This window comes from Schistocerca cancellata, chromosome 5 (assembly GCF_023864275.1).
Source record: "Schistocerca cancellata isolate TAMUIC-IGC-003103 chromosome 5, iqSchCanc2.1, whole genome shotgun sequence".
In the NCBI taxonomy this organism is placed as follows: domain Eukaryota; kingdom Metazoa; phylum Arthropoda; class Insecta; order Orthoptera; family Acrididae; genus Schistocerca; species Schistocerca cancellata.
In genome coordinates this window covers 424,258,691-424,274,256 of record NC_064630.1, presented here as the reverse complement: position 1 = coordinate 424,274,256, position 15,566 = coordinate 424,258,691, and the positions used below count along the sequence as shown (strand labels likewise).

General features: G+C 43.4%; 1 long non-coding RNA gene across 1 annotated transcript in view; it reads left to right on the top strand.

Moving 5' to 3' along the window:
• Window positions 1-15,566, top strand: part of LOC126188239 (uncharacterized) — a 615,611-nt gene that overhangs the window by 513,099 nt on the left and 86,946 nt on the right. The gene's annotated exons all lie outside the window — the stretch shown is intronic.

The following is a 15,566-nucleotide window of genomic DNA, read 5'->3' as shown; positions in this document are numbered from 1 at the left end:
TCCCGTCACAACTTGAAACTCATGGCAGGGATTTCATCTTTCAACAAGATAGTGCCCTTCACATTTGCACCACTGTGTACGAGATTCCTTATCGAGAATGTTGCCACTTCGCTGGACAGGCCGTGTTGTGGCTGCTGACATGGCGCTACTCGAGTGGCTAGCACGGCCGCCGGGCTCAACACCTTGCGATGTTTTGTTCTGTGGTTACATTAGAGCGTTAGCGTTCCACCTGTACAACAGAAACTCGAAGACGTATGACATCGCTTTGGAGCAGCGGTTTTGCTGTCACTCCTAATATGCTGTGTCAGGTACGGACAGAATTGCACTACCAATTAGGTGTGTGACGTGTGACAACTGGTAGACACACAGAATATTTATAAACATTGTAAAAAGCATTGAAATTTAGCCTTTCACATACTGTATCATTTGTCAAGTTGTTCTTGGTCATTTATCTATTGCAATTTCTTGAAATCTTTCACCGACTTTGTAATTAACCTGTATTTCATACTGAAGTGTGACATGACACAGAACCACACATTTGCAGTTATCTCACAAACGTGTTAACACTGAATTTAGAGTAAGTGAAGTAAAATTTTTTAACCAGTTGGTTAAACCACTGACCACTTCTATACTCCGAGTATCAAATTAATCACTTGTTTCTTGTAAGCACGCGAAAACCTTAGGCAACAACTTTGCGCGTGTACGAATGCATTATTTTATGCATACTATTAGCTGCGACAAGGATTAGTTTTTCTTCCTTATGCGATAACGTGCGTTGGATGCTCGTTTTCGTAACAATGTTACTCGGAACTATTTTCAAGCAACGAAGCTAATAATTTTAATTCTTTACTAATCCAAATCGTTTGAGAAATTTATTTGCCTACTTTATTATAATTCCTTATTGAGCTACTTACGTTGTGAACCTTCCTGTTCCAACCAGTTTCGAAACAGAAAAAATACAAATTAAAAAAAACTGTAGAATGCAACTGGAAATCGAACACAGCTTCCCAGCCAGATGCAGCAGGTACACCCTACCATTCATAAAAGTACTGACTGCCGATCTCGGATTCTGTTGAGCTTATGGTGACGCAGCGCTGTATAGTCGATATTCCTTTGATGAATACGTACTTTTCTCGGATGATGTGTGTTTCACTAGCGGCGGGATGTTAAATGGTCGCAGTCGTGATACGGGGGCCTCAGAGAAGCCGACACTGTTGTGAAGAGCCATCGACACAGATTTGCAGTGTGTTTTATCCGTTAATATGCCCGGATATACTTCCTCATCACTTAACCTGAAACGAAAGCAAACTTAGTTGCCCACGAAAGACTTATTACTGCTCAGTTCAGAGAATCTCTCCCACCCTTAATGGCTAACTGCACGGAAATAAGTTTTTCTCCTTCTGAAAAGATCTTGGGAATAATTCTCGACCATCTCTTACTGAACAAACAGCCGAAGTCTGTGCGAAGGTATCAGTATTTCATTCACTATAGAAATATAAAAAAGTTTTCTCTCTCAAGCTTAAAAAGAAACTCGTAGAATCACTAATACTGCCGATACTTGATTCTGTGTCTTCAAGGACTTTCGTATGATAACTCACGCCGGCAGGAACTAGTGCTGAATGCGTGTGTGTGATAAATTTGTCACGTTCGCTATTTCACCATATATTCCCACCTACAATCAAGTATCAAAAGTACATGCTGATAAACGCAGAGATTGTAATACCCCGTTTTTGATCTATCGGCTTCTCAATCATCGCACTCTCTCTTAAATATGTTCAACTCTTACGCTGCTATATGAACAGCACAGCAGAAATACTCGTTCTCAACAAAGTAAAACCCTCTCTTTAGCACTGCATAATGTAGCTATGTCCACAAAATCATTTTCTGCATCAGGAACAAGACTTGGGGATGAATTTCCTAAAAATATCAGACAAATTAAATTTCTTTCAACCTTCTAAGGATAGCTAATGGACCACCCTCTTTGAGAATAGCTATCCCATCCCATATAGTGGATGTTCACACATCATTCTTGCCAACCCTCCCCCCCCCCCCCCCCCCGCCCTCTCGCTGCACTTCCCCCTCTCCCGCTCCACGTACCATACAATACTCTATTGAAAGACTGTTCTTTTTCAACAGTTACTGTCACAGCCATTTTCAATCTTCTCGTCTCATTATTCCTTCTGTTTCTTATACTACTAAACACGGCTTCAGACGTACTAAACTGTATAGTCTATACTCCCTTTACTGAATACGTACTTTTGTCGGATGATGTGTGTTTCACTAGAGGCAGAATTTTCAATAGTCGCGTTCGTGATGTAGGGGACTCTGAGAATCCCGACACTGCTGTGAAGAGCCATCGACACAGATTTGCAGTGAATCCATTTTATCCGTTAATATGCCCATATATACTTCCTCATGTCTTAATCTGGAACGCAAGCAAACTTAGTTGCTCACGAAAGACTTATTGCCGTCAGTTATTTTATATTATTGTTACTTTAATTTCCTTTATTACTATTAATGGCAATTATTTCAATTATTATATAGGTAAGTGCATTGTTGTATGTGTAGGTATATATCTTGGTAATTGTTTTTCCTGGTGCGATGGAACAGAGAGCCTTGAGGCCCTAATCTGATCAAGCTAAATAAACCATAAAAGAAATAGGTAAATAATAATTTCATCAGTGAACGCTGTGTTCTAAGAAATATACTCCCCATGATGTAGGAAGATAGATCACGTGATCTATGCGTACGTATTTGGTTCCACCACATCCCCCCTCACACTGTACATCTTGCTCGTAAACGACCGCGTCAGACTCTTCCTGAATGATAAAATGTGCCGTGACACTTGGAACAACGCCGGCCGGTGTGGCCGAGTGGTTCTAGGCGCTTCAGTCTGGAACCGCGTGACCGCTACGGTCGAAGGTTCGAGTCCTGCTTCGGGCATGGGTGTGTGTAATGTCCTTAGGTTAGTTAGGTTTAAGTAGTTCTAAGTTCTAGGGGACTGATGACCTCAGATGTTAAGTCACATAGTGCTCAGAGCCATTTTTGAACCTGGGACAACACCGCAAATCAACAGATCAGCGGTAAAGATTTTTTCCGTTCACGGTTTCAAATTTCAACTCATTTGTGTCAGAATAAGGTTCCATGTCTCAAACAGATGTAGCTGCGCTCCTGAATGCTTGTTTTATCATCACGGAGCCGCCCTTAATACAGGCTGATTCAGTTGCACCCATTCCACGTCTTATCAAAAACGGTATCCATACAGGCGACAGCCATGTAATTGGTATAAGTTCACTCTCAGAGGTCTGGGTGACTGTTAGCAAACGGAATCATACTGCAAAAAATACAAGTGAGGATTGGCCATGAGTTACGCAGCATTTTTCGACCAAGATATATCTTACGTCTGCCATACTTATCCAAGTGTCTCTAGTCTTTTTTTTTGGGTAATTAGCGGTGTAGTCATACAGGTTTTGAACGTCTCTGTAAGTCTGTTCTGTTTATAGCACTTAATTTTTCGTAAATGCTTCAGAGGGTCTATACCGGAAAACTGTGACTTCAGTGCTTTCCGTTTTGATATCTCCTGTTGAATGTGTTGTTTACAATGGTGAAACACACTTTATATGTCAATGTTTCTTAACCATTTACGAAATATTACGTATTATAAACAGAATAAATTTACAGAAACATCCAACAAACTGTATGACTACACTGCTAATTACAAAAACAAAGATTGGGGACCTTTGGATAAGTATGGACAGAAGTAATATACATCTTGGTCCAAAAATCCCCTGTAACTCATGGCCACTTCTCGCTTGTATATTTTAATGATTCCGTTAGCTAAGAGTCGCCCAAAAGCATTGAGAGGGAACTTACATCGATTACTTTGCTGCGACTGTATGGATACCGTTCCTGATACAGGTGTAATGGGGCTTGCATAAAACGAATAGGTGGGGACAACTGAATCACACTATATAGACGGTTCTGAAAAGACTCATACGACTTCACTAGACTGTATCATCTGCACGAATGAAGATAGAAACTAGGGGTGAATTTTAATTTACACCATGAAACTAAATATTTAGCATGTTGCCAGTCGTAAGTTGGCAGTTTGTGGTATCCGGGACAGGTGTACCTTGTGTAGCTAGTTCGCTCGCTCGCTAAACTGTGCATTTCGCATTGTGTATCGAGTTGAGATAGCGATAACAAAGCAACAAAATAATTGTTGCTTCTCTGTTTCAAATGCTACAATACAGGTACAACTGTGAGACGTGGTTTAACAAAGAGCTCGATTGAGTCACGTATCTCCCATTGCACCATTGGTCTTCAAGTTCTGAAAGACTTGATCTATGTACCTCCCCTTCCAACAACTCTGTGTGAATTGTGAGGACGCAGAGGAGCAAAAATGCCCCTCTGCAGATTGTTAATCAAGATTCTAGCGTAAGAACCATCGGAAAAATGCTCCTATCGCAGCACAAAAAAGGTGAATATGCTCCTTTCTAAGAGATTCTGACTGAAAAGTGGGGTAGCAGCTGCATTATTCTACCTTTTTCAGCATCTTTAAAAATCTTCCCAAAAATTTTTCCATGCGCACGTATTCACGCTGTTAACACGCAGTTCACCTCTCACATCCACAAGCTCCCATAACTGTAACTCGCTCACACCCACTAGTTAACCGCCGTATGTCGCTCATACCCATCCAATCCTTCTCGCCCATTCTCACTCAATCATTCAGCCCAGCTCATTGTCTTTATAACTTTGTGTCTCTAAATGTCAGAGCCTCCTGTCTCACAGGCACGGTCTCTTTCGTTCTGTTCCGCTACTACTGTATCCTCTCATAGTCACTTCTTCCTCTTGGTCTCTCTTACTGCTGTTATCTTTCGCACCTTCCCACTGCTGCTGTCTCTTCTGTCACGATCTCTATCTTCCTCCTTGTCACTGTCATAGATTTTGTCTCTCATTATCACTAACTCTCAACAACGTCTACTTTCTTCTTCTCTTTGTTCCTCTCCCACTGACACCGTCTACTTCACTCTTATCCTTGCACTGTTCTGGTACAGTCATCAATGTTCCACTGCCACTGTGTTCCTCCCTTTCTTTCATAGTATCAATGTCTCCTTCGCTCTTCCTATACCACAACCACTGTCTACTGTCTTCCAGTACTTATTACTTTTCCGTCTTTTTTCCAGTGACACTATATCCTTCTCTCTTAGCACAGAAAAGCGCAAATACGTTCACATGCCAAAATTATTGGGAAATTTTTTTAAGGTGCTGAGGAAGGCAGAATGTGCCATCTGGTACCCACGAGTTAGCCAGAATCTTTCAAACAGGAGAATATTCGCCTTTTTCTGCTCCAATAAGAGCATTTTCCGATGGTTCCGTTTTTTTCCCTGCCACAGCAGGGCATGTCACCCTTATGCATAGCACTTTATTGGTCATCGAAATTTTGATAGTTTACTTACGTGAAACTGAGATAAAGCAAAACTAATTTTCACCTCAGGCTGTGCTTCGGTGCTACAAAATGGAGTTCCCAGAACCCTTCTGATGATAATGGAGACGCTTTACAGCATATTTTTCCATGATATCATTCTATAAACTACATTTGCGTCTCACACCGGATTTTACGTGCGTATTTTACGTGCACAACTAGGGTAAATTTGAACCTCTGAACCTCGGGAACGGATAAAAATACCAAGAACATTTTGAAGTTTGTTCGAGATCTGGATCTTAGAAATAGATCGTGGAAATTTTAGCCATTTGATGTACATAGTTGTTTTGGAATCCAAGCCTCGATATTGGTACCCAAAAACCGTGTTTTTGGCGTATTTATCGATAACGGATAAAGATTATTGAAAAGGGGAAGATTGCAACTCCTAGATACATGAATGGAGAACATACGGTTAAAATTTGAGCAATTTGCTGTTTCTTTTTTTTTTCTTTATATATTCGCTGCTGACGGCAAAAATCTTGAAAAACGCCTGTTTCGGGTTTTCTCAGAAACGGTCCTTATAATAACTGGTGCCTCCGCAAGCCCTTTAAGGCGCACCGTGGACTACATCTAATGCAAAAAGAGCCAACAGATTTGCTCCATTTACCTGAGTTGGAGGAAGTTTGTAATATTCAAACTTTGACATTGTGCTGTTGGATGACTGCAATAAGACGATTCTTCTGTGTGGTTTACAAATGATCCCTAGTCCAACGGTTACCCAAAACACTTAAATCTATCTTCCTTTCACCAACAGACGGCGAGATATGAGTCGTGGAAAAATCTCGTTCTTATGAACGACGTTTTGGAACATATTGGTAGCGCATGCTGCTGCATGCCTACCAACAGTTTCTCACACATGTGAGTGGTCCGAGCACCTCGCAACTAATGGGACCCAGTACGTTGTCCTGGACGGCGAGTGCTCACAAGAGATGAGGATGTCGTGAGGAGCTGCCCAGGGAGATGTGATAGGACTATATATGTACACTAACTGACGGATAGCGTGAGCAACAATCTGAGACTGTATGCTGATGACGGTCGCTCTAGTGTACGAGAAAGGTCGGCGTTGAATAAATTTAGGACGATGGACGATGACTTAGGCAGTAAAACTAATTGGCGTGAAGAGTGGCAACTTTGCTGTAATTGTAGAAACTGGAAGACAATGCAGATGAATAGGAAAAACAATCCTGTAGAATTCGAATACACTTTTACTGGGGGGTTGATTGAAACAGTCATGTCGATTAAACATCTGGGCACAACGTTGCAAAGCGATGTGAGAAGTTACGAACACTGAAGTCGGTATTAGGGAAGACGAATGTCGACTTCGGTTTATTGCGAGAATTCTAGGAAAGTGTAAATACTCTATAAAGGAGATCACGTATAGAACAGCTGTGTGACCCGACGTTATGTACTGGTCGACTGTTTGGGATCCCCAACAGATCGTATTAAAGGAAGACATCGAAGCAAGTCTGAGGCTTACGGCAACGCTCCGTGGATTCAAATGAAAATCCCTAGCGGGAAGACGACGCTATATTCGCGAAACATTAATGATAAATCTTAGAACTTCGACATTTGTGCTTGGTTGTTGAACGATGTTCTTGCTAACATACGATTCGAGCGAAGATCGCGAAAACAAGATAGAGAGATTAGGGCTCTTACGGAGGCTGTACGAGAGTAATACCAAAAGTAAGATCTCCTATTTTTTATAAGTTCATAGACCTGTTTATTTCTACAATGGCTTACATCAGTTTACAGCTTGAACATTTAACTATTTTTCGACATAATCATCATTTCTGTCGATGCATTTTTGTAGACGCTGTGGCAATTTTTGCATGCCATGTCATACCAGCTCGCCACCATGCTGTTCAGAAAGTTATGAACCTCTTCTTTCACCTCGTCGTCGGAGGTGAATCGCTTTCCGGCCAAATGTTCTTTTAACCTAGGGAACAGGTGATAGCCACTGGACGGCAAGTCGGGACTATAGGGTGGGTGGGTGATTATGTTCCGCTGAAACTGTTGCGGGAGAGCAACGGTTTGCCGAGCGATGTGTGGGCGAGCGTTGTCATGGAGAATGTGTACGGCTTGCTCAATATTCATTTTCTCCGGTTCTGAATTGCCCGCTTGAGTTTTTTCAGAGTCTCACAGTATCTGTCAGCGTTAATTGTGGTTCCAGCGATTCAGCTCCGACGACGAGGTGGAAGAAGATTTTCACAACTTTCTGAACAGCATGGCGGTGAGCTGGTATGACATGGGCATACAGAAACTGCCACAGCGTCTACAAAAATGCACCGACAGAAATGGTGATTATGTCGTAAAATAGCTAAATGTTCAAGCTGTAAACTGATGTAAACCATTTTAGAAATAAACAGGTCTATGTACTTATAAAAAAATAGAAGACCTTACTTTTGGGATTACCCTCGTAGATAGTACTTTTTCCCCAGCTCCTTATGTCCTGTATCTATTGGGGTATGTTTGTAGGATGTAGAACAATAAATACATTGACGCCAGATGTACTCGCAAAAGTATGATACACTTCTGATTATCGTCTGGATCAAATGAAAGTATATGGTTCCAGAGACCTATTCAAGTTTCAAACATCTATGATGTATATATGTAGACTCCAGCGACGAATGAAAATCTGTACCAAGACCAGTAGTCGAATGTGGGTCCCCTGCTCACTAAACAGATGCACTCACAACTACGCCACCCTGGCACAGTGGCTTTGCATAGCTACACTAACTCCCCTGGTGCGCCTTTCTCCTCATTCCAAATTCCCATTCACACCTTAGTCCACTTGGTATCCCCCTTAAACTGGAACAGAACTGCAGAGCTCAACAGCTGTATTGGAATAGCACCTCAGCATCAGGCGAAATGGGTGACACTGCCTGAAACTATGCTATTCGAGAGACCTCTACGGTGAGACATCTACGGTGTACATGCGCAGACTGAAGCGAAGAATGCATCGCTGTTCACATTTAGGGGGAATACGAAGGGGGCTGAGGCGTGAATGGGAATTTGGATTTTGGTGGGAGGCAAGTGAGGGTAGTCCGTGGAATTTTGCAAAAGCCACTGGGCCGGGGTTGTTAGCACATCTGCCTAGTGAGCAGGCGACCCTGGTTCGAATCCCAGCCTTGGTACAAATTTTTATTCATTGCTTCAGTCTGCATATACTTACGGTATGGATGTTTGCTGCGTGTTCAGTGAAGATCGCAATGAACATTAACTGCGAAACGTACAAGAAACTTTTATCCTAAAAATTGTAGAAAATACTGAACGTCGAATGTCCATACATTCATTTCAAAATAAGTACACTACTGGCCATTAAAACTGCTACACCACGAAGATGACGTGCTACAGGCGCGAAATTTAACCGAAACAAAGAAGATGCTGTGATATGCTAATGATTAGCTTTTCAGAACATTCACACAAGGTTGGCGCCAGTGGCGACATCTACAACGTGCTGACATGAGGAAAGTTTCCAACCGATTTCTCATACACAAAAAGCAGTTGACCGGCGTTTCCTGGTGAAACGTTATTGTGATGCCTCGTGTAAGGAGAAGAAAAGCGTACCAGCACGTTTCCGACTTTGATAAAGGTCGGATTGTAGCCTATCGCGATTGCAGTTTATCGTATCACGACATTGCTGCTCGCGTTGGTCGAGATCCAATGACTGTTAGCAGAATATGGAATCGGTGGGTTCAGGAGTGTAACACGGAACGCCGTGCTGGATCCCAACGGCCTTGTATCACTAGCAGTCGGGATGACAGGCATCTTATCCGCATGGCTGTAACGGATGGTGCAGCCACGTCTCGATCGCTGAGTCAACAGATGGGGATGTTTGCAAGACAACAACCATCTGCACCAACAGTTCGACGACGTTTGCAGCAGCACGGACTATCAGCTCGGAGACCATGGCTGCGGTTACCCTTGACGCTGCATCACAGACAGGAGCGCCTGCGATGGTGTACTCAACGACGAACCTGGGTGCACGAATGGAAAAACGTCATTTTTTCGGATGAATCCAGGTTCTGTTTACAGCATCACGTTGGTCGCGTCGGTGTTTGGCGACATCGCGGTGAACGCACATTGGAAGCGTGTATTCGTCATCGCCATACTGGCGTATCACCTGGCGTGATGGTATGGGGTGCCATTGGTTACACGTCTCGGTCACCTCTTGTTCGCATTGACGGCACTTTGAACAATGGACGTTACATTTCAGATGCGTTATGACCCGTGGCTCTACCCTTCATTCGATCCCTGCGAAACCCTACATTTCAGCAGGATAATGCAGGACCGCATGTTGCAGGTCCTGTACGGGCCTTTCTGGATACAGAAAATGTTCGACTGCTGCCCTGTCCAGCACATTCTCGAGATCTGTCACCAACTGAAAACGTCTAGTCAATGGTGGCAGAGCAACTGGCTCGTCACAATACACCAGTCACTACTCTTGATGAACTGTGGTATCGTGTTGACGCTGCATGGGCAGCTGTACCTGTACACGTCATCCAAGCTCTGTTTGACTCAATGCCCAGGCGTATCAAGGCCGTTATTACGGCCAGAGGTGGTTGTTCTGGGTAATGATTTCTCAGGATCTATGCACCCAAATTACGTGAAAATGCAATCACATATCAGTTCTAATATATTTGTCCAATGAATACCCGTTTATCATCTGCATTTTCTTCTTGGTGTAGCAATTTTAATCGTCAGTAGTGTAGTTTATGGACCTATGTCCAAATTAAAATTATCCCCAAATACTAATTTCATTCTTGTAGAAGATATAGTCTTGTGAAATCGAGTGAACCTTTCCGAAACATCCTTGGCATGTGACGTAGGTCGCGTATCTCTTACGGCGTTCCGGTAGGAATGCGCGGAGGGTGGCCGCGTGTGGTGGGTGGTGGCGGTGCGTGAGAACCCGGTGCGGCGCCGCGTCCCGTAATTCAGGCTGATTACCGCAAACAGCCGTAAATACTCGCGCCGGCTGCCTGCCGGCCACCAGCCGTTGACGCAGCTGCGCCGCGCGCTTCTTATGGCAGGGATTACCTCCGCCGCTTCTTAATGGCTACCACCGCCGCATGCCAGCAATTTGACTCACACCGCCTGGCGTCCCGTACATCACGGGCAGATACTGGGTTTCCTTGTTTCATCCACATGCCATTATCACACTATCACGGTCGCCTTCTACTCTCTGTTCAGAATCACTTTAGAATTGACAGCTACGACGGAGATAGTTCGGCGAGACCCATTCGAGAGGCATGGTTCTCATTCGGCCAATTTCCCGAAACCTGTAGGTTTCGAACCCAGCTGCAGTTTCGCACCCGTCCGAGATATATATCCCGGACGACCCCAAAAAATGTTTTCGCAATCGGAGGAGAAACTAGTGATCGCAATTTCGTGAAAAGATCCCTTCGCCAGGAAAAACGCCTTTGTTTTAATGATTGCCACTCCAATTCACGTATCATGGCTGTGGCACTATCTCCCCTATTTTGCGACAGTACAAAACGAGCCGCCCTTCTTTGAACTTTTTCGATGTCATCCGTCAGTACCACCTGATGCGGATCCCTCACCGCACAGCAGTATTCCAGAATAGTGCGGACAAGCAATCTCTTTAGTAGGCCTCTTGCACGTTTTAAGTGTTCTGCCATTGGATCGAAGTCTTTGGGCCGGCCGGGGTGGCCAAGTGGTTCTAGGCGCTACAGTCTGGAACCGTGCGACCGCTACAGTCGCAGGTTCGAATCCTGCCTCGGGCATGGGTATGTGTGATGTCTTTAGGTTAGTTAGAACCATTTGAAGTCTTTGGTTTGCTCTACCCACAACACTATCTATGTGACCGTTCCAATTTAGGTTATTTGTAATTGTAATCCCTAAGTATGTAGTTGAATGTACAACCTTCAGGTTTGCGTGATCGAAATTTAGCGGATATCTTTTAGTACTCATGTGAATATCTCCACATTTTTCTTTATTCAGGATCAATTGCCACTTTTCGCTCCATACAGATATCGTATCTACATCATTTTGCAACTCGTTTTGAACATCTGATAACTTTACAAGACCGTAAAGACAGCATCATGTGCAAACAATCTAAGAGGGCTATTCGGTTTCTCTCCTACGTCGTTAATATAGATCAGGAACAATAGAGGGCCTATAACACTTCCTTGGGGAACGCCGGATATGACTTCCGTTTTTCTCAATGACTTTCCATCTACTACTACGAACTGTGACCTTTCTGACAGGAAATTACGAGTCCAGTCGCACAACTGAGGTGATATTCCATAGGCACGCAGATTGGTTAGAAGACGCTTGTGAGGAACGGTGTGTAAAGCCTTCTGGAAATCTAAAAACGTGGAATCAATTTGACATCCCCTGTCATGACTTCATGAATATAAAGAGCTATTTGTGTTTCACAAGAACGATATTTTCTGAATCCGTGCTACGCGTCAATAAATCGTTTTCTTTGAGGTACTGCATAATGTTCGAACGTAGTATATGTTCCAAAATCCTATGCAAATCGACGTTAGTGACATGGGCCTGTAATGCAGCGGATTACTCCTATTTCCTTTTTTGGGTATTGATGTGACTTGAGCAATTTTCCAGTGAAAACCTACGTAGGGAGAAATGATCATCACGGTAAAATAAGAGAAATCAGGGCTCGCACAGAAAAATTTAAGTGGCCTTTCTTCCCGCGCGCCGTTCGAGAGTGTAAGGGTAGAGAGACTGCTTGAAGGTGGCTCATTGAACTCTCTGCCAGGCACATTATTGTCAATAGCAGAGTAATCACGTAGGTGTAGATGAACACTAGAAACCACACTCTTTCCTATTACAATAATGATGATAAACTTTTGTTGGAATACGCGAGTGAAAAATGTTCCTATTCACTACGCATTCTTATAACAAGTGCAACGCTATTTCAATGTATTTAAAGCTTCTGTGAAAGTGAAACAGATTTCATCAGCGGTTATTGACATAATTATTATTAATCTTTATGCAGATCATGGTAAGACGGCTCTCGTTATCTTCCGCGGTATGACGAGCGGGTCCTTATTTGCAGGACATATTTATCTTTCGATTTATTTCCTTCATGTGTCATTTAGTTGAAAATAGTATATCTCATAACTCATCACATCACACTAAAAAAGACATCATTCGACGATACGTTTCCTACAACACTGACGTCCTTGTAAAAGGAAATCACATTCCTGCGCAATTATTGCGAACCAGAGATCTACAAAATACTTTCTGAGATGTATTACTAGAACTGTCTCTTAAAATAAACCATGAAGCATTTCTGTTAGGACGTATTAAGTGGTACATGTGATTTAGGCGCGCGCGCAAGTATATTCCGGAAACCTCCATGACAAATAAAGTATTAAGTAACCACCGGGTTTTATTAACAGTGAAAGCTGAATATTTTTATTATTAAAAAAAAATCGGTGAATCAAAATAGCTCTAAAAGAAATTTTAAACAATCCTGAATTAGAAATCGAAACTTACAAAACTTGTACGTGGAAAAGTTTGTTTACGTCTGGAAACATTGTGTTTGTGTGTCAAAAGTAACTGTTTCTATTGAAGTTAACTGTACGTTCGTAATAGCACTATGGCTAGTTATCTAATGAATAATAAATTACAGCTTGGTAGAAAAAATTAAATTTGGAGACTTGGTGACAACTTCTGGCATTCGTTATTAACTGTATGACTGAAATGAAAATGAATAACATTTTTAGAATGAAATTTTCACTCTACAGCGGAGTGTGCGCTGATATGAAACTTCCTGGCAGATTAAAACTGTGTGCCGGACCGACACTCGAACTCGGGACCTTTGCCTTTCGCTGGCAAGTGCTCTACCGACTGAGTTACCCAAGCACGACTCACGCCCCGTCCTCACAGCTTTAATTCCGCCAGTACCTCGTCTCCTACCTTCCAAACTTCACAGAAGCTCTCCTGCGAAATTTGCAGAACTAGCACTCCTGGAAGAAAGGATATTGCGGAGACATGGCTTAGCCACAACCTGGGGGATGTTCCTAGAATGTTGGAAGGTAGGAGACGAGGTACTGGCGGAATTAAAGCTGCGAGGACGGGGCGTGAATCGTGCTTGGGTAACTCAGTCGGTAGAGCACTTGCCCGCGAAAGGCAAAGGTCCCGAGTTCGAGTCTCGGTCCGGCACACAGTTTTAATCTGCCACGAAGTTTCATAAATAATATTGTTTACAGATACGAATTCTCCTCAAAATTAAGTTCCCATTCACTCTAGAAGTGAAATAAATGGGATGGCTGTCTTTCCTACATTCTGTGGTCATATAGTCTAACACACAAAAATTGTTCTTGTAAATTATAAACAGATACGACAAATGTAAGGCCCGAAATTACTCCTGGATAGCGCGAACGTTCATAATAATTGCGTATCGCATTTTGACGACTGAGATGGCGTCAAAAACGTTGTAGGTGGAAGGGGTATCAAAGGATTAGTTGGTAATTAACACTTAATCTTGGTACGTTACAAGCTGCCAAAACCTTCGCTCCCACCACTGCAGTACTTCCCGCGTGCCCTATGACTATGCTTCAGGTTCAGACAGCTTGTTGTCCTGTCCCCGTTCGTACTCGCTGCAGATTTTTCGTTCCGTACATTAGAACTGAATATCGAAGTCCTTAGCTACCTCCTGTTGCAGCACGGAGAGCAACTAGACGTGCTCGAAGTTGGTCACTGATAGTACAGTCATCTGCACCAGGGGCCACTCCTCCCCACCCCTCCCCCCAAAATCAGTGGTACACTTTTTATTAACTTCAAACTGTCGTGTATTTTTAGAAGAGATTGTGTCTCATTCTTCTCAGCCGCATGCAAGGGATAACACAGTGGATTTAGTGAACAGTAAATTTTCTGTCTGACTTTACAGAAGTTTGCCGAAATAGAGTACCCGATCGTTTACCTGTCTCTTTTTCGTACAGCCCTTAATGAGCTGCAGAAAAGTGCAGTTGCAACACGTAGCGCAGAAGTAACATGGGAGCATTCATTATACATGCCCGACACCCATCCCAAATTTCCTCGACTACAGGCTCTTTGCTTGCATACATCCTAACCTCAATAGTAAGTCTGCATTTGATCCGTCACGGCTTGCCTGTACTTTAGTTTTACAAGGTAGAGCGATTCTAGTAGAATATGAAGAATACAATACAAGGGCGTGGGGGTCTCTTCTGAACATCACGTTGCAAGGCATTCCAGACGTGTTCAGTGATGTTCATTATGGGGAATTAGGTGGCCAGCGCAAGTTTTTAAATTCAGAAGAGTGTTCCTGGAGCCACTCTGTATCAATTCTGGACGTGTGGGTTGTCGCATTGCCATGCTGGAATTTCCGAAGTCCGTCAGAACGCGCAATGGACATGAGTGGATGCAGGGGATCAGATAGGATGCTTACATACGTGCCGCCTGTCACAGTCACATATCACTCCAACTGCATACGCCCCACACAGTTACACCGTCTCCAACAGCTTGAAAAGTCCCCTGCTGACATGCAGGGTCAATGGATTCATGAGGTTGTCTCCATATCCGTAGACTCCATCCGCTCGATACAATTTGAAACGAGACTCGTGCTACGAGGCAACATGTTTGTCGTCATCAACAGTCCAATGTCGGTGTTGCCGAGCCCAGGCGAGGCGTAAAGCTTTGTGTCGTGCAGTCATCAAGGGTACATGAGTGGGTCAAAAGCTCATATCGATAATGTTTCTTCGAATGGTTCACACGCTGACACCCGTTGACGGCCAAGCATTCAAATCTGCAGCAACTTGCGGAAGGGTTGCACTTCTGCCACGTTGAATTCTTCAGTCGTCGTTGGTCCCATTCTTGCAGGATCTTTTTCCGGCCGCAGCGATGTCGGAGATTTCATGTTTTACAGGATTCCTGATATTCACGGTACACTCGTGAAATGGTCGTAAGGGAAAATCCGCACATCATCACTACCTCGGAGATGCTGTGTCCCATCGCTCGTACGCCGACTGTAACACCATGTTCAGACTCACTTAAATCTTGATAAGCTGTCATTGTAGCAGCAGTAACTCATAACAACTGCACCAGACACTTGTTGTCGTATATAGGCGTC